We start from the raw sequence: 20,671 nt of genomic DNA, 5'->3' as shown, positions 1-20,671 counted from the left end.
CATACGGGCGAAAAGCCATACAAATGACAAACCTGCGGTATGCAGTTCTCCCAATCGCCACATCTTAAAAGTTACGAACGTACGCACAGTGGTGAGCGACCATACGTGTGTGGGGTTTGTGATAAAGGATTCGCCCGACGCGCAACACTTTGGAACCATAGTCGAATCCACACAGGCGAAAAGCCGTATAAGTGTGAGATTTGTGGTTTGGCATTCTCGCAGGCTGCGCAAATAAAGAACCATGCCAAGGCCCATTCCGGTGAAAAGCCATGAAATGTGAGATATGTTCGGCTGCGTTCGATGATCGCTTTGCTCTTAAGCGACACCGTGGCAAACATCAGAAATACGGACAAACAGCGCCTCGCCAATCTGGTGGAGAAGGGATGATAATGCACAAGCAGGAGATACCTGATATGGATGACGAAGCTCAGCAGGAGGTTATTATTGAAGGATTGTAGATAAAAACAACGAATTCAATTGCCAAGGCGGTAGACCACTTTGCGAAATTGACAACACAAGGGGTACCATGGTGTACACCTGAGTGTACCCCGCGTATTCATACCATGGCAACTATTATTATCAGTTGCCACTGCCTCCCACAGTCTCAATCCCAGAACTTCCCCAAGACGCTGCTTTCGATTCAGGGGGATATTAATGTGGTATTTCAAATTTGCGAAACCGCTGGCACTACCAACTAGGCATTGCATAGAATACGAATATATCAATATTTTTTTACTCCAGCTTTCTTTTTTTCCACAAAATTTGGAGAAACCCAAAAACGCTTTTTTACGTTAAACAAACGAATGAACCAATTTATTTGGTATTTATTTAAAAGCATATATATACTATTATATATGTATGACAAAAAAAAAAAATAATATATAAATAAAAAATGGTATGAATTCTGTATTAAAATCTTGATATTTATCTTGATCTTGAGATTTACACGTAATTTTCCGCACCTTACGCACTCTGCAACGCTGCCTTATTTTGACCCTATTCACAAAAATTTTGTTAAAAAAATAAGAAGATAGACTGAAATCAAGCAAAGACTAAATATTTCTCTCCATGCTCTCCATGCAAATCTATTGCTCTCTTCGCTTCAGAACTTTTTTTCGTGGTCACGAGATCCACTTTAAAGTAAAGTCATCGTGTATGCCAGTCTTACTTAGTTCTTCTTCGATAAGAATAATGAAGGCAAGAGGAAAAGAGAAAAAGAACAACAAAAATAGGAGCTAATAATGAGACTTAGTTGTCAGTAGACAACTGCTACCAGCTAAATAAACTGATTCCTATTCTTATGTCTCAGGAAGCCCACCACTTTTTTACTACCAGTCGTCACTTTTGAACCTATATCTCGCTGGACAGGATATCCGCCTAAGGATGAGCATCGATCTAGGAATTAAAAATGACAAAAGGTCGTGCAAGAAACTCGATTGTTAGCGTATAAGTACGGAGGGACTAACAAAAGTTCGCTTAATATAGTAAAAAAAAAATTGAAATTTTTTTTTTTTAATTTATATCTTTATTCATCATCTCTTTGTATTTTTCCAACGTAATTGCCATTTATTTCTATACATTTTTGAAGTCGATAAATCCACATTAAAAAAACAGTCTTCAAAATCGGCTTTTTAGAGTTTTGCAATTTCATCATTTACCGCATTTATTATCTCCTCATTGGTGTTGAACACTCTTCCTCGCAAATTTTTTTTTATTTTTAGAAATAACCAGAAGTCGCAAGGTGCTAGATCTGGGGAATAAGGTGCTGGTCGAATTTCATGATACCTGACAGCGTAATAAAGTCACTTGTTTTTCAGCAGTGTGCGCTGGCGCATTGTCATGATGCAAAAAGTATCGGCGAAGTTCCTTTTTTTTGCGTTTTTCGAATAAACTTTTGAATACTTCTGGTAAGCAAGTTTCAGTATACCACTTGGCAGTTACCGTCTGACCTTTTTCCAAAGGAATAGCAGCTACAACTTTCTCTCTGGTGAAGTACATTGACATCATTGCTTTTGTTGCTGACTTTTGTTGCTTTGCTTTAACGGGTGGATTCGCACCTTCTGAGCTCCATAGGATGCTTTGTTGTTTGGTTTCAGGATCGTACTTGTAAAACCAGGCTTCATCACCTGTCACAATTTTCTGAAAAGTGGAACACTTGCCACTTTTGAATTTTTCAAGAAAATATTAAGCAAAACGCACACGTGTCTCTTTTTGAGCTTCAGTTAAAATTTTAGGGATCCATCGAGCACATTTTTTCGTGTATCCAAGATCATTTTTAATATTCGTGATACAGCCATGGCATTCAAGCCCAGCAATCATTTCCTGGGTCAATCTTGGATCTTCGTTAATTTTAGACTTCACCAGCGCTACATTTACATCGGTAGTTGCAGATTTTGGACGGCCTTTTCGATATTCGTCCTCCACAGAAAAATGTCCTGTGTGAAATCTCCGAAATGCTCTTTGGCATTCACTAAATATTTCCACAGGCTTCAGATTACGCCGAAATCCAAAAAGAATAGCAAACCGAATTTCTTGCTTCGTTGGTACAGGGATATCCACTGAGACGGCTTCACTAATTTTACGTTTTCTTGTCTCCATTTTGACCGATCCTTCTGAAAATTGGAGTGATATATCGTAAGACTATAACAAACAGTATGCAATTTTTTATTTATGAAAAAAATTTTAATATGACAGCAACTAAGCGAATTTTTGTTAGTCCCCTCGTAAGGTGATGTCTCCCCACCTAACTTTACTGACAACTGACCCAATTACTCGTTCAGGAGAAAAATAATTAAATTTCCAAAATGTGTTGAGTTTCTAGACTAAATACCTTCTAAACCAAATATAGCTTCACCGTTGAGCGCCAAAATAATAAGTGGCTAATGGGTAACGAACTAACAGACGTTAGGTAATTTCTGCTCTGCCTCGTCGGAGGCGTGGTTTTATGGGGCTTGCCCAATAACGGGTGCCTTTTAGGACTTATTCTTATTTAATTTAAGTAAAGGTGCAAAATATATGATAAAATAAGCTACCGGATAAGCTACGACCGTAAACCGTAAAAAAATTCAAGAAGAACGAAAAAAAAGAAAAATTCGAAGAATCGGTCAAGCTCTCCTTGGTGTTCTTCAAACTAACGAGGCTTTCGTAAAAAAAAAAAATCATTTAACATAAAACTCATAATCAATTATAGGGTTCAAATGGTAAAAATGGTAAGAAGTCAAAATTTAGCATAGAAATAAAAAAACTTTATGAATAGCATTGTTTATCGAGATTATTTTATCTCGTCGCGAAAACGAAAGGCAAAAATTGGTGGCTGTAGAAATAATTAAATTGCGAAAAAAACGACCGAAAAACAAAAATGCGTGCACTCTTCGACGTTATAAATTCGGTTATATTCATATTAACAAAACCATAAGCCTAGCTTATCTAGTGCGGCGAAGCGGGGCGAATTCATGGGAGAGCGCAAGTGAGAGCTTCACTTGCGCTCCCGCTCCGCCCTAAACTAACTTATACTAGACTTCATACAATTCCACTTATTATCTACATCTAATTATACACCGGCCCCGTTGAAGGCCTTCCTTAGGCTTCAACTATTGGCAGCCTTGCCAGCTTATGGACTGCTCTCCGAAACAATGCTCCTCTACTCGTCCTGACGTCGGCGACCCTGACCCTTCCGTCCGCGCCGGCGTGAGTCTCGACGACCCTGGCGGTGATCCACTGCTGGGGCGGCTGGTCGTCCTCGGCGACCAGGACCAGATCGCCCTTCCTGGCGTCCTCCTGCTCCCGCTGCCACTGCGACCGCGCCTGTAGGCCCAAGACGTACTCCCGGGACCAACGCTGCCAAAACATTTGCTTGATTGACGAGACAAGCCGCCATCGCCGCAAGCACGTTAGACCCTGCTGGTCCGGGGTCCGCGGTGCTGGTGGGGCGATGAGCGGCCCGCCTGTCAACAGGTGCCCGGGAGTCAGCGCCTCGCCGTCGCTTGGGTCCTGACTGAGGGCGCCCAGGGGCCTCGAGTTCAGGACGGCCTCGACTCCAACGAGGACGGTCTGCAGCTCCTCTGCGGTCAACTTCGCGCTGCCCACCGCTCGTAGGAGTAGGTTCTTTGCAGACTTCACACCTGCCTCCCATAGTCCGCCCATGTGCGGAGCCCGCGGCGGTATGAACGCAAATACGCATCCTTTTTTTGATGCGTATTGCCGCAGCTCGTCCGCTTCGCTCTCGATCTGGTGCCGCAGTGCCGCGAAGTGGCGACTCGCTCCGACGAAGTTCGTCGCGTTGTCGCAGTGCACGGTCTGCGGACATCCTCGGCGCCCAACGAACCTTTGAAAAGCCAATAGAAAGGAATCAGTTGACAGATCGGAAACTACTTCTAAATGTACTGCTTTAGACGAAAAACAAACAAACAGGGCAATGTAGGACTTGTATGGTGGCCTACCACGAATTTTCAAGGTCGTCTCAATAGGGCCACAGAAATCCACGCCACATATGGAAAATGGGCGGAGAGCACGAACTCGATCTAGGGGTAAATCTCCCATGATTTGAGTCATCAGATGAGGCTTGCATTTAAAACATCGTATGCATGACCGCACTATCTGACTGCAGACTTCCTGCGCGTTTACTATCCAAACGCGCTGTCGCAAGAGACTCACTAGTGCTCGTGGACCCACATGAAAATTCGACTCGTGCAAGTATCGGACGTAGCTCTGAACAAATTGAGAGCGCTTCGTCAACAATACTGGAAACTTGGCATCGTACAAAATAGGAGCATTAGCTAGTCGCCCCCCGACCCGCAACAACGAAAAGGTAAGCCCAGCCTGAGAGGTTTCATGAACAAACGGACTTAGCTTCTGTAGGCTTGGGCTAACAACAAGATTTTTTCTAACATTTTTAATTTCCTCTTGATACTCGTGCTCTTGGACTATCTGGACAATTTTATTAAACGCGTCTCGATATTCGACAGGGGAAGGTACATTATCAGAAGGAACTACTAATTTTTTACATTTCTTTATAAAGCGGACCATGTAAACGAACACTCGCAGCAGTTTTAAGTGAGAGGAAAATCCTTCTATCACTTCCAACAAATATGAGGTAGAGACCATTGCAGTCAGTCCGACCGCACTCTTCTTTGCTTCCATCTGCAAAATCTCTGGTGACGGATCAAACCGAGGGCTCGTTGGCCACTTATCTTCCGGCTCCGTTAAAAACGATGGACCTGTGAACCAAATTGATTCTATCGTTTCCTTTACGTCTCCACCTCTTGACACAATATCTGCCGGGTTCTGTTTAGTTGGTACATGCCGCCACGTGCTATCCTCTGACCACTCTTGAATCTCAGCAACTCTATTTGATACGAACGTTGACAACGACGATGGATGGGAACGAATCCAATGAAGACAAACTTCCGAATCTGACCAATATACACTTCGTTCGATCGGTGCTTTGATAAGAGGTTTTATTTTGCGACAGAGGCCCGCGAGAAGGTGAGCGGCACATAACTCAAGACGGGGGAGCGTCTTTGTCTTGAGCGGCGCTACTTTCGACTTTGCTGTCAACAATGAGACTTTACTACCTTCTGCAGATTTGCAACGGATATAGACGCAGGCTCCATAGGCTCTCATCGATGCGTCAGAAAAGGCATGAATTTCAATTGGTGACATTGGCTCACTCATCACAAATCTCGGTATTGAGATCTCTTCTAACTGTGACAAGGCAAGCTGAATCTTGTTCCATGCGGTTTCCAAGTGCAGTGGAATGGACTCATCCCAATCTAGCTTATTGAGCCAAAGTTCCTGTAACAGGATCTTTCCTTTAATAAGGATCGGGCTTAATAAGCCAAGAGGGTCGAAAAGCTTTGACGTCACCGAAAGAATATTCCGCTTAGTCGCCCTTTGACCCATGACTGACATATCAATTTCGAATTTAAATACATCATCTTTAGGAACCCAAACGATTCCTAATGTTTTTGTCAGCTCTGAGTCCGAAAGTGTTATTGGCTTAACCGTGCTCTCGGATGCAGTAACTTCAGGCGAGTTTGAAAACCACTTGCTCAATTCAAACCCAGCGTTTTGAAGAACCTGAATTACTTCAGACTTAATTGTCTTTAGCTCCTCCACGCAACCAGCACCCGTTAACATGTCGTCGACGTAAAAGTCAGACCCAATAACTTTAGCAGCTCGAGGGAATGTATTTTTCGCGGATTCACTCAACCTCTTCAAACACCTTATGGCCAGGAATGGGGCTGGTGCAGTGCCATACGTAACGGTGTTGAGCTTGCACAATTTCAAGGACTCAGACGGGTCTTTTCTCCACACTATCAACTGGTATCGTCGATCTGCTTCATTTACCATCACTTGACGATACATCTTTTTTATGTCGGCTACCAGAGCGAATTTGTTTAGCCGAAATCTAAGAAGAGTTGAGTAAAGCTCTTCCTGAATTGTTGGACCCACCATCAACAACTCATTTAAACACTTTTGTGTGGATGTCTTGCAGGACGCATCGAAAACGACTCTAAGTTTGGTCGTTGTACTTTGCGGCCGCAAGACACACTGGTGGGGTATGACGTAGTGTGGAGAAGCAAGAACGTCAGTGCTTGCAGGGGACATATGGCCTAGGGATTCGTATTCTTCCATAAATTCCAAATACATTTTCTTTAAGTTCGGATCTCGAGATAATCTTCTCTCGAGCGACAGGAATCGGCGTTTGGCTATCTCGAATGAATTGCCCAAAACGCTTGGATCCGACTTAAATGGAAGTTTAACTTCAAATCGACCTGAAGGCAGTATTCTTGTAGTCTTCCGATAATGTTCCTCACATAGCTCTTGTTCTGGCGACAACATCTTTTTAGAAGATGGAACTTCTTCCAACGACCAGAATTTTTTCAAGTTTTTGTCTATTGACTCTAATACTTCCTCTTGGAAATTCAGACTAGAGACTGGCTGTGGAGGAGTTGAGGAATTTGCCAGATATTTTCCCGACACTATCCACCCAAGGAGAGTTTTTTGAAGGATGGGATGGTTCGGACCTTGTTTTATTTGGCCAACGGACAACAATTCGAAAAATGACTCAGCTCCAATTAGCATATCTATCCGCTGAGGTTTGTAGAAATATGGGTCTGCTAACGGCAAGTTCTTTGGTAGGGTCCAATCTTTTACGTTCACTGACTGATCAGGGTGATAGCCTGAAATGGTTTTCAAAACCCAAAAGTCGAACGGAAACTCACTACCATTGACTCTCGACTTCACCACGGTGTGTATCTTTTTCTTAACTTGTGAATTAGTTTGACCAATTCCAAGCAAGTTGATGCACGATTCCTCCCTACGGATCTGTAAGCGTTGAGCAAGATCTTCTGTAATAAAATTCATTTGTGACCCTGAGTCAAGTAATGCTCGGGCCAAGATGTGCTCACCATTTTTTGTGCGAACGCTTACGATCGACGTTGCTAACAAAACCCTTTCTACAGACGACGCATGCAAAGCATGTGAAGTAGAAGGGCCATCATTCGTTAACTCTGGAGGAGGATTTTGTTTGGGTGGTGGTAATGCTAAGCTATTTTCGGTCACTGTAAATCGGTGCAGAAGTTTATGGTGCGATCTTGAACAGATTTGGCACCTGGTTGATTTACAATTCGCTACCGTGTGACCTTTTCGCAGACAATTCAAACATAGGGAGGCTGACTTAACAAACTCAAACCTTTGCATTACAGCAAGGCGAGCGAACGGACTACACTGGGCCAAAAAATGGTTGTTCGCGTTACAATAACTGCAAGCTGGTTTGGCGTTGGTAGAAGAACAAGCCAACGAAGTTCTATTTAGTTGCTTGCCGAACCCAGTTCTTTCTTGTTTTGGTTTGCCAGTCTCTTCAGCGGACAGATGCTGGTATCTACGATTTAGTATTTTTTCGAAATCGGACCACAGCGGCAATTCCTCATAATCCAGTGACTCTTCCCATTTTTGCTTGGTCACTGGATCCACTCTACTCAAAACTAAATGAATAATCATTGAGTTTGCAATTTTAGTATCATCTCCTATGGATAATAGTGATCCATAAATGGATGATACAGTGTCGATGAGACCCCTCAACGACGACGCAGACGGCTGGGAAATTTTCGGAAGGCTGAACAGTTGACGTATTTGGTTCGCAAAGATGAGACATTCGTTATCATAAACTCTTTTTAGACTAGCGATAGCTTTGTCGTAATTACTCTCGGTGATCTGGAATGCCTTGACAGTTCCTAAGGCTTCAACAGAGAGGCAAGAAATTAAATGATTAAATTTCTCGATAACTGGAATGTTCACATCTTTGTCAACTAATGTCTCGAAAAGACTTATGAAATTTTTGAAATCCGAATAATTTCCACTGAATTTTGGCAATGCCAAACTAGGAAGTCGAGCTCGAGTTGGGGCTGCAGAAATTGCAGTAGCTGAACGGGAGTCTTCAGCTGAATTCAAGGCATTACATAAGGACATAATCCTTGCCTTCGTAGTTATTCCTAATTCTTCCAACTCGGCTCCGAAATCATCCATTTCATCTATTTGCTCGATCTGGTCTTGCAACTCATTTGCTTTAGAAATTGCCTCATCTAAAACCTGAAGCCTGCATTCTAGCTCGGTTTTGTTTAGAGGAAGTGATCCATCTTCCAAACGTTCCTCCAACCGGCGAATGCTTTTAACTTTGACATTTAATCTTTTTTTTTAAGTCAATAAGAGTCGTGGAATTAAGTTTTTGTTTAGTACTTTCCATTTTAAAAAAATTTTGTTTTTTCAATACAAAAACGAAAACAATGCAAATTTAAGATTTAATAATTTATTTAAAATTTTTTATTAATTTTAAAATATTAATATTAAAAATGTATTAAATTTTTATTTATTAAATTTTTCTAAAATTTATTTAAAAATTTATTGAATTTAATTCAACAACAAGAAAATGCGAAAACGAAAATAATTAATTAATCTTATTTAAATATAATAAATAATTTATTAAATTTAACCAAATCTAAATTGATTAATTAATTGATAACGAATTATTGATAGTCGAGGCACAGAGTATCCAAAAAAATAGTTGGTCGCCAATGACACCGAAACCAATATGCTCGACCAAATTGTAGGGGAGCGCGTCACTTGGCAGACCGGTAAACTATACGCGCCAAAAAGTGCATATACATACATACATACAGCAGCGGATAACGGTGGGAAACGAAAACGAGAATATTATCGCTGCATCTATTTGTATGTATGTAAACCAAATATATATGCACCTTTATTTTATCTGAAATAATTAAAATAATTTTTGGCTGCACTTTAGTATTTATTTGGAAGATTTGTAAATTCGTGAACGAGGGGTAGGGGGCGACAGTGATTGCAAATAATATAAATATTCTCTTTTTTATTTTATCCACAGGCAGTACATTTAGGTTAGCACATATATTTATAATTAAAATTTTAGAATTTTTATATATGTTGTTATTTATTTTTGCTCTACTATTTTTTCTACGTACGTATGCGCCAAGAATTGAAAGGAGGGTGCAATATTCCAGCACAAGACGGATTTTAATTTGTCTTATCTCAACTTTCAATTTTTCGCACAAATACCTGGGTTTCTGCTTTCGGATCCTTTAATCCTGCGGCCACTTTCCTTTCACAATTGATGCAGGTGCAGTGCATGGGGACGACGAATCCTTCCAGTAGCAGCTATGTAGAAGTTTGTTTTGCGACGCGGAGAATTCTTTAATTTTTATTTTGAATTCACTGGCACAACCGTCGCGAGCAACTCTTATTTTTTTTTTTGAATATATGTATATATGTTATATATTATATTGTATATATATGTATGTGTCACTGTCACTATTTTTTGTTGCTTTTTTATTTAATTAATTATACTACAGTCCACCCGGGGGCGCCAAAATGTTTATCGAGATTATTTTATCTCGTCGCGAAAACGAAAGGCAAAAATTGGTGGCTGTAGAAATAATTAAATTGCGAAAAAAACGACCGAAAAACAAAAATGCGTGCACTCTTCGGCGTTATAAATTCGGTTATATTCATATTAACAAAACCTTAAGCCTAGCTTATCTAGTGCGGCGAAGCGGGGCGAATTCATGGGAGAGCGCAAGTGAGAGCTTCACTTGCGCTCCCGCTCCGCCCTAAACTAACTTATACTAGACTTCATACAATTCCACTTATTATCTACATCTAAATATACAAGCATTATTTCAATGTATAATTTTTTATGTATAAGCAAACTCACTCTCATACTGCGTTCACCATCGAAAGCTTTCGGCTGGCTGGTGTGCTGCGAAAATAATTATCGCACAAAAAAAAATTAACCAAAATAATAAGTTTTTCCATCGAACATAATACTTATTATACCCTTGCAGAGGGTATTATAATTTTGGTCAAAAGTGTGCAACGCAGTGAAGGAGACCTCTCCGACCCTATAAAGTATATATATTCTTGATCAGGATCACCTCCTGAGTCGATATGAGCATGTCCGTCTGTCCGTCTGTCTGTTTCTACGCAAACTAGTCTTTCAGTTTTAGAGCTATCGAGTTGAAACTTTGCACACACCCTTCTTTCCTTTGCAGGCAGTATGTATATAAGTCGGATATATCCTATAGCTGCCATATAACTGATTGATCGGAAATGCCATAACTTTGGTGTTTTTTAAGTTAGAGGGTTGAGACCCTCCCCTTTGGTCACATGTTATGTTTGACCAAAATATCTTATGTACAAAATTTCATAAGGATCGGCCGACTATATCCTATAGCTGTCATAGAACGATCGAAATTGGCATAACTTTGGTGTTTTTTAAGTTAGAAAGATGGGATTTGGTACAGATTCTATTTTGGGAAAAAAAATCTGATCTGCCAATTTTCATAAGGATCGGCCGACTATAAACGATTCGCTATATATCTAATAATATAAGATGCGTGGCGCCACCTAGCGGACTGCGACTCAACTGCAAGGGTATATATACTTCGGCTCCGCCCGAAGTTAGCTTTCCTTTCTTGTTTTTCCTTGATTTTTTTCACTCTTTTTTCACCAAAATTTAAATTATTCTTAATTGTTATTATTATTATATTCTTAATTAAATATTAACTTTAAAATATTATAACTATAAAATATTAACTCTCAATACATTGGTTTCACTACTTCTTAGGCTATCCCACTTATATCCCTCTTATAATAGAGTTCAAAGAATTCCCAGGATCTCATTGGGGAGCTGTGCTCCATCACGCCTTCACCACTGAGATTATCTACCGCGTGTTATCGCCCAATTCTCTTTAGTGCCAAAACGCAACGGGCTTCCTCACCGACCCCGCTTGTCTCCCTTACTCCTTTATTCAACCGTGGATTACTACATGAGACAAACAAATTTGAGCGTTTTCTCTTTTTTAAAATGGTAATTTTGGGAGCTGCATCGAGCGGAGTGAGGGGGTTTTAAAGAAAATTATTTTTTTTTAGACTATTTTCTAATTAATTTAATAATCCATAACATTTTTATTTCTTTAACGCTAAGAATATAACCGGATTTTTTTTTTCTGCTTAATAACAGTATTTTCGACACCGATGTCCTTTTGCGGCGAGGCAGACCACCCTGCATCCGCATCAGGGATCACTTTACTCCCGAAATACTACCATTACCTATATGAATATCAGTAAACTTCCCAAACTGTATTCTGATAGTTCTTTCTTTGCATCTCACATTATTGAATTTACAGAAACTTGGTTAAAGCCGGAGATCTTAAGCTCCGAAGTTTTTGAGGTACAGTAGGTACACTTCCTAGTAGGTTCCTAGTTCCTAGTAGGTACACTTTTAGATGTGATAAAACTCTGCGAAGGGGAGGAGGAGTGTTAATCTCTATAGACTCCAAACTCGCTTCTGAAGAGGTAAAATCAAAAGAGTTTGGTGACATTGAATTCCTTTGCATCAAAATCACTTTGTCCGATCAATCTTTGTATGTTACCTGTTCTTACATACCACCTTCGTCCGAACCGCCAACATACTGGCAACATTCTTTAGGTCGGCTGTTGGACTTATGTTTCGTTTCTGATCCTGATGGAATTACTATTACTAGAATTTTCCCCCTTTCTGACCCTGAGGATCCATATCATCCCACTCTTGAGCTTTCAATTGAAAACAACTCCTTAATTGACCTTAAGTCTACACTTAAATCTCATAAAGTTCGTTTCTTCCGTAAGGCTGACTTTCTGAAATTAAATAAGTTAATCTCGGAATTTGATTGGTTTGATTTACTGGCATGCGATGATATAAACTTAGCATTACAAAAGTTTTATTTCACAGTAAACTCATTTTTTGACGCTTGTGTGCCGTGGAAATATCCGTCCACTTCAACGAATCCGCCTTGGTATACAAGGCATCTTATCATAGAATAGAATGAGTAGACTTTTGAATAAACATAGATTATCTGGCTGTACAGTTAGTAATTCTAGATACTTAGAAGCTCGGTCCAATTTCACCGTGCATAACGCAGAATGTTATAGGAGTTATATTCGCCGCTGCAGGATTCAGTTTACTCAGGATCCGAAGCAGTTTTATAACTTTGTAAACACTAAGCGTAAACATGTATCTTTCCCCCACTGCTTACGTTTGAGAACTCTTATGCGAACACTGATCAGGCAATGGCCGATCTCTTTGCACGGATTTTCTTAATATCAAGCCCGGGTATTCGCCAGGCCCTGATGGAGTACCAGGCTGTGTTCTGAAGAACTGCGCCGAGGCTCTGTGCAAACCGCTCATTAAACTCTTTAATCTATCGCTGGAAACTTCGATCTTTCCCCTTATGTGGAAGGAATCCTTCATTATTCCACTGCATAAAAAAGGGAAAAAATCCAACGCTGCGAATTATAGAGGCATCTCTTAATTGTCAGCAATTCCAAAGCTATTTGAAAAACTTATCACTCCACATTTGCAACACCTCTGTAGTTCAATAATAACTCCGTGCCAGCATGGCTTCATGAAGCGCCACTCCACCACTACCAACTTATTGGAGCTAACATCTTTTATCACGGATGGCTTCCGGAATGGCTTACAAACAGACGTCATTTACACTGACTTCAGTAAAGCATTTGACTCTGTTAACCATTCGCTTCTTATAAGTAAACTCAGTCTTTTGGAATTCCCAACTTATGTTCTTATCTGGATTTCGAACTACTTATCTGGGAGAACCCAACGTGTTTTCTTTAAAGATGTTACCTTGCGTATAGTCCGCGCCACATCTGGGGTGCCCCAAGGAAGCCATCTTGAACCCCTACTTTTTACACTGTTTATTAACGACTTGCCCCTTGCCTTAACTAATTCACTTGTACTTATGTACGCTGATGACGTTCAGTATAAATTCACTAGCGCCCAGTCTAGACTTCAATCCGATTTGGATAAACTTCAAAATTGGTGTTTAGCAAATAACCTAAAGCTTAATGGATCGAAATGTAAACTCATGTCTTTTTACCGATCTAGTCCTCACCAGGCTATGTACTTTCTCTATGGGAACGCCTTAGAACGATCCTATTAGATTTGAAACTTAAATTTACCGAACATATATCTACCATGGTTAATGGTAGATTCGACATGGTTAAGCTATGGGTGTGCTTGGTCTTATTAAAAGATGGTCAAAAGAATTTAATGACCCGTACATAACTAAAACGTTATATACATCACTGGTCCGTCCGATTCTTGAGTATGGATCGTGTGTCTGGAGTCCTCAATATGGAGTACACCAAGATCACATAGAATCTGTACAAAAAAACGTACTTACTTTTGCTCTTAGGGGACATAATTGGGATGCAAATCTTTACCTCTCCTCTTATCTTAGTAGACTTTTACTAATCAACTTACCATCATTAACAAACCGTAGAACGATGCTGGGTGTTTCTATATAATCTTATTTATAGAAATGTAGACAGCCAGCATTTACTAACACGCTTAAACTTTAACGTTCCTAGTAGAAGAAAGTACTAGAAACTTTCGGCCTCTACTCCTCAGCCATTGTAGTTCGACATATGCCCAACACGATCCGTTCAGGGTATTATGTTCGGACTACAATGGTCTCTACCACATCTTGTCACTCTGCTCTACTAACAAGCTTAAATCGCTTATATTAACCGCCTTATCTGTGCGACGCTCTTCCTCGTGATATCTTTCTCCTACTTTTCGCTTAACTATCTCGGATCTATTCCCGCGATTCAAGCCGTACGTCACGCGGCAGAGTCCCTCGGTTGGTTGGACGGGAGGTGGGCTGTACGTATGCAGTGAGAACCGCGCAAAAAAAAAAAAATCCCGCCGCGACTTCATTCCTGGAGCATTGCCTCATTCGCCTAGATTTTCTACCTTTGGGAGCGATTTTATCTCCAGCCTAGCCAAAAGGTACGCGACGTTAAAATCCTTCTCTCTTATATTAACTTAAGATAATCCCCTGAACGCTTAACTGTTGAGTCTGCGCCAATCGAACAAATTATAATTGTGTTTCACCTTTTAACCACTTCACACTTTTTTATGGGAAACTATCTTTATATCCTTGCAGAGGGCAGAGGGTATTATAATTTTGGTCAAAAGTGTGCAACGCATTGAAGGAGACATCTCCTACTCTATAAAGTATATATATTCTTGATCAGGATCTCCTTCTGAGTCGATATAAGCATGTTCGTCTGTCCGTCTGTCGGTTTCAACGAAGAGTATCGAGTTGATACTTTGCACACATGCTTCTTTTGTTTGGAGGCAGTATATGTCGGAACGGCCGGGATCGGTCGACTATATCCTATAGCTGCCATATAACTGATTGATCAGAAATGCCATAACTTTGGTGTTTTTTAAGTTAGAGGGTTGGGACTTTCCACACATGCTATATTTAAATAATATAGTAATCCAATTGTTATTGGCCAAAATATCTTATGTGCAAAATTTTATAAGGATCGGCCGACTGTATCCTATAGCTGCCATATAACTGAACGATCGGAAATGGCACAATCTTGCTATTTTGAAAGATGCTTGGGGTGGTTTTAAACATTTTTAATAGAAAATTGATTCGATGGTAAAGTTCTCATAAGGATAGGTCAGCAATATACGATCCGATATATATATGTATGTAGTAAGAGCAGTAATCCCTGTAGTATGTCCAGTAGTTTCTTCCATTGTCACTTGATAAAATCGATGCGGCAGCACAGCAAGTTCCGCTCACGTTCGTTACCCTCACTCGACTGACTCGTTTTCTCTCATCGATCATTTCTCTCAACCTTCTCTCTCTTAGCCTTCTCTCAAGCTTAGCCTCTGTCGTCATCTCTTTTCATCCCTTTAAACTTCTGGTAACTCCTCAGCGGACCTTACTCACCAGCAGAGACTACCACCTCTGGTCTCTGCTGCTATGCCTTTCGCATGAATTCTATATTCCCCGAATTTAGAACTTCGCGGCAACTCTGTTCTTGTCTCTGTCCTTGAATTCTACTGTTTCCCGACATCTATAATATTAAAAGCTTCTATCTAACTGCAAGCGTATAGCTTTCCTTTATTGTTTGTCCTTGGTTCTTAGATTTTGAGTTCAGATTTTAAAGGTGTATGTTGGTACCTTACTGGGTGGGGTCCCGATGGAAAAGAAAGTGCCTTCAGCCGAGATCTACGAGGAACCCATTGCCAGATATTTTGGAGTTTATTGGGTTCTAAATTTCTCCACCCATTTCTCTCGTTGTGGAATAGCGCAGCCACTATCAGTCCCTAAAAATAAAGAAACGCTTCAGCCACTTTTACAGTCAGCCACTTTAAATCCGCATAAGCAAAACCATTCGCTACAAGCCTTTTACAAAAGGTGGTGGAAAATATATACTGAATTTAAATAAACCTATACAAGGCATTCGTATTATTTCAAAATAAGTTTGACAGTGCAGATGTTCAATACGATTTGTTCCGTTAGTTTTTGGGAGAGAATATTTTCGTCCAAAAACATTAGGCAAGTACGGTGAAGAATTAAATTACCAAACCTGTGGGAGTGAAGCTCCCACATGTTAGAGCCACTGACCAACCTTCAACCTCTTTTTTCCAAGTAAGTACACCACTTTTGGACGGAAAGAATACCGCGAAGGAGAGGAGGAGGGTTAATTTCTGTAGACTCCGAAATTCGTCTTGAAGAGGCTGACTTTACGAAACTGAATAAATTAATTTTGCATTTTTACTGGTCTGATCTACTGACATATGAAGACTTAAACATTGCCTTACATAAATTTTACTATGCTTTGAATATATTTTTCGACGCTGGCATGCCGTGTAAATATCCGCTTGAAATAATCCGCCTTGGTATACAAAGCACCTATTAAATTTAAAGAACGTCATGAATAGACTTTCAAGAAATTTAGTAGCTTGGTCCAATTTCACCGTGCATTACGTAAAATATTATAGGAGTTATATTGCCGCTCCCGGAATCAGTTTACCCACGATTCGAAGCAGTTTTAAAACTTTGTAAACACTATCTTTTCCCCTTTGCTTATCTTTTTCCCCTTGCTCACAACTTCGCCGAGGCACTGTGAGAACCGCTCCTTAAACTCTTTAATCTATTGCTGGAGACTTCGATTTTTCCCCTTATAAAAAAGGGACTGCCAATTATAGAGGCATTTTTAAACTGTCTGCAATTCTAAAGCTTTTCGAAAAACTAATCGCCCCACATTTGAAAAACCTATGTAGTTCATTAATATCTCCTATATAATAATCCTATGTATCTCCTATATAATAACACAGGCCAACAGCAAAAACTTCCACGCATAATTTTACCTGCTCCATAACCTTTAAGCTCCCCTGAACCAAAGTCCTGAACAAACATAGGTTCTATCACCCACAGTTTCCGAGGTACACCTAAGAGAAAAAATTGATCAAATTTTACCATATATTGAATTATGTAGGCCGTGTTCAACTCAAAGTTTCAACTCGATAGCTTTAAAACTGAAAGACTAGTTTGCGTAGAAACAGACAGACAGACAGACGGACATGCTCATATCGACTCAGGAGGTGATCCTGATCAAGAATTTATATACTTTATAGGGTCGGAGATGTCTCCTTCATACCCTCTGGAACAATATAAGTGTACCGAAAATATAGGGATAATACATGTACATATGTGTGTCCGTATGCATCTGTATGCTAATTTTGGCAACTACTCACTATCGGCATCGGTTACACTCATTGCTTACAGCTATTCTTCCCCAAAGTGCAACAAGGCAACAGATCAATGCGTAGGCGCCTGCAAAGCGTAGGTGTTTATGAAAACACCCAAGATGTTCATGTGTGTTTTTACTACTCATGTAATTTTTGAACAATGATTGTTTTTACTGTTCTTTCATTCCACCCTTTTTTTAGTGTGGTGTGGTTTTAGTATGATTCGAACTCACGAGCATAAAATACCTGAGTGTCTGAGTATCCGGAGAAATACATGCTAAAAGTGAACAAGTGCAAAAGAGGCAATACACTCATAGGAATTTGTGTGGGTGTTGCATCATTTAATTTTTCTGATGAGTGGCGAGTGCCGTCCTTGCACGAATTTCTATGAGTATTCATAGGGTGTCAAAAAGTGCTACCCGTGCCGTTCTCTGACAGGCATGTCTAATGTATAAGTTAACACCCAAAATGTCAAACACTAGATAATATTAATAAAACGCTAAGTCCAAGCACATAAGTTCTCAATAACAACTGCAAAAGAGCTTACATAAACGCATTGAGTGCACCGTGCACCGGATGCAATATGATGCCGTGGCACCAATAAGGGTCACACGGATCGAAAGACACGTGCGCTGAGTAAGCATTGATTATGCTTGCGATCGTGGGAAAGACAAAAGAAAGAAAACACCCAAATATTTGGCAAAGCTCACTGAACTTAATGGCAAGTGCATCCACCAACAACACAATGCACTTGCATTGACCAATCAGCAATGAAGATATGGACTTAAGCTACAGCAACAAAATCAGGTACCAATGACATCGAGGGACGCCAGCAGCAGCAGCAACTGCGACCGAGATCGCGGCAGCGATGGAGCAACGCATAGGTGTAATTATTAATTATAAGAATCATAATTGTTAGTTCTAATCCGATACTCAAATAAACAAAACGTGAAAAAGATTAATTTCTTTTTTTAAAAGAATATTAATAAAATCTTTTTAACTGGCGCCCGAGCAGGGACCTGGTGGAAAACCGCGAAAGGATACAAGTTCCGAATCTCGTTCAGATCGGTAAAAAAATCCCGACGTTCGGCTATATCTTCAACTAATTAAGAAAACGCCAAACACCGCGATTCAGAAGTGCAAAAGTGCCGTTTAAAAAGAAACGCTACAACGCACTCCTAAAGGAATTGTACCTAGCGGAAAAACCAGGCTCCAACTTTTATCGCCGTGATCCCTTCAGTACCCGTTCAGAGGGAACGTGATCCAGGTATAGAAGAGGCTCCGTAGTAGACCCACACACAGGAGGAATCGTTGCTGCATGGGACAAAAAGGAATCAACCGAACTTATCGTCACGATAGCACGCCGAAATGATTTTAATATAAGCTAGTTAAGAAATAATTGAAAACATAAAAACCCTAAGAAACCTTGAGTAAAACACGAACAAAAAATTAATAGTTCAAATCAAAAATAAGAGGAAAACCTCATCAAGAAATTAAACAAAAAAAAAAAAAAAAATTTTAAGAATAATATTAAAAAGGATATAAAAATTAAGCTTAAGGAAATCCCAATCAAATCATATAAATTAATAACATATGCTCCAATTGAAACCTTACGAAGATCTAAACTAGAATTTTTAGAAAAATTAAATATAATTCGTCTGACATCCAAACAACTTACCCCCATAAGACCCCTAACGATCATCCATCAAAAACCTCATTAAAATTACTGAACAGGACTTAGTAGATAGGATGGGAAATCTTGCAGGACTTTCGTCCTCTGTAAGGACGAGTTCGAAACTACTGACGGAAAAAGACATTGAGGAGAAAATTAGGGACATACTTCAAGAGAACCTAGCTGGGTTAGTAAAGGAAATCATTAACCCAAACAAGGACTTTTCAAACTTTTCAGACCAAATAATTAAAAGGGAACTAGCCCACAATATTGGTTAGTTAGAGTTAGATAAATTACCAGACATAGTGCGGACACTTAGAGACTTTTCCGGAAACAAGACCGAATATTCGTCTTGGAAGAAAAGTGTAGAAAGGGTTTTAAAAATTTATGACAGTAAAAAGGGGTCCCCAAAATATTATGGCATAATATTAGCGATTAGGAACAAAATCGTCGGTCAAGCAGATGCTGTCCTCGAGTCCTATAACACACCTTTGGACTGGGAGGCAATATCGAAGTGTCTGACTGCACACTTTGCTGATAGGAGAGACTTAAAGACACTAGAATATCAGTTGTATGCACTTAACCAAAGCAACAACTCGATAGTCGAATTCTATCAAGCCGTATACCAACAACTTTCTTTGATTTTGAACCAAATTGGGAATCTCGAAGCATCTCAGGAAACTATACAGGCACTAACAGCACTGTACAGAGAGAAAGCACTGGATACATTTGTAAGAGGCCTGAACGGCAATCTTTCCCAACTTCCGGCTATTAAAGAACCCCACGACTTAGGACATGCATTACATCTTTGCAATCTAATAGAGAATCAGAACACTAGGAATGGCCAAACACCAAAAAACATTTACCCCAGAAGAGATAACTTAGTATAGATATAGAGGGTATCCGCCACAAGCCCTACGCCGAATGACCAAACCAAATTTTCAACCAAATCTGTACTATTACCCAAGCCAAGTAAAAAAACCCGCAATCCCACCAAGGATATTTGAACCCAGACCCCAACCAAAGCCAACACCAATGGACGTAGACCAGTCTATTCGTTCACGCCACGTTAACTATATGAATAGACCTCAAGACAACAATTTTGTAGGGAAACGACCCCTGAGCAGCGCAAATGTTCAAAATACTAATAAAATGCAACGCCAGTTCAATATACAACCAGAAGTAGATGAGGAACAAGAATATTTTCAGTCATCGGAAGAGAATGGAATAAACGAGCTGGATGATGAAGCTTCATGGCAAGCGGAATCCGAACAACAGGAATCCATCGATATGTCAGAATTATATTTTTTAGAATAAACCGTTCCTCCTTACCCTATTTTAAGGTAACTATCGGGAACGGCAAAACTCTGAAATTCTTAATTGACACCGGCTCAAATCAAAATTACATTCAAACGAAACTAGTACCAAGGCTTAAACCCAATAGTAACAACTTTACAGTAAATTCAGTAGGAGGGAATAACGAAATAAAACAACATACAATAGTTAAACTTCCCAACATCAGCTGTTCGACGTCTAACAACAATCTCAGCAGCACGAACTGGATAATCTATTTTCGTGTTGAAACAAAAACGTAGAAATCGTGCTAAAGTCGCAGGCCCTTTGTTTAAACAATCAGGAATTGTTAAAACACGGATAAACTAAGAATTTGATGCGCTGCGCACACAACTCTTGTACATTTCTCTGGTTGGTGGATAGAAAAAGTGATTGCGAAATAAGACCTGCCTTCTGCACTTGAAAACTCTAAACGATTTCCACTCACGTATTTACGTCAACAGTTCAAGAAACAGGCGCCATCCCGCTAGAACCACATATGGCGGAATCAG

The 20,671-nt window shown here is 40.0% G+C and overlaps 1 protein-coding gene across 7 annotated transcripts in view; it reads right to left on the bottom strand.

Annotated features, from left to right (window-relative positions):
• LOC6498717 (glutamate receptor ionotropic, kainate 2) overlaps nucleotides 1-20,671 on the bottom strand; it is a 376,347-nt gene that overhangs the window by 319,333 nt on the left and 36,343 nt on the right. The window contains exon 1 of one of the 7 annotated variants that reach the window (XM_032452750.2): nucleotides 10,250-10,294. The exons of the other annotated variants lie outside the window; for them this stretch is intronic. The gene's annotated coding sequence lies outside the window, so the exon portion shown is untranslated. Of the gene's footprint in view, nucleotides 1-10,249; nucleotides 10,295-20,671 lie in introns of those variants that run through there. 7 annotated transcript variants of the gene reach the window in all.

Source organism: Drosophila ananassae, assembly GCF_017639315.1.
Source record: "Drosophila ananassae strain 14024-0371.13 chromosome 4 unlocalized genomic scaffold, ASM1763931v2 tig00000071, whole genome shotgun sequence".
Classification (NCBI taxonomy): domain Eukaryota; kingdom Metazoa; phylum Arthropoda; class Insecta; order Diptera; family Drosophilidae; genus Drosophila; species Drosophila ananassae.
The sequence above is the reverse complement of the archived record's forward strand: the minus strand, read 5'-3'. Positions and strand labels throughout refer to the sequence as shown.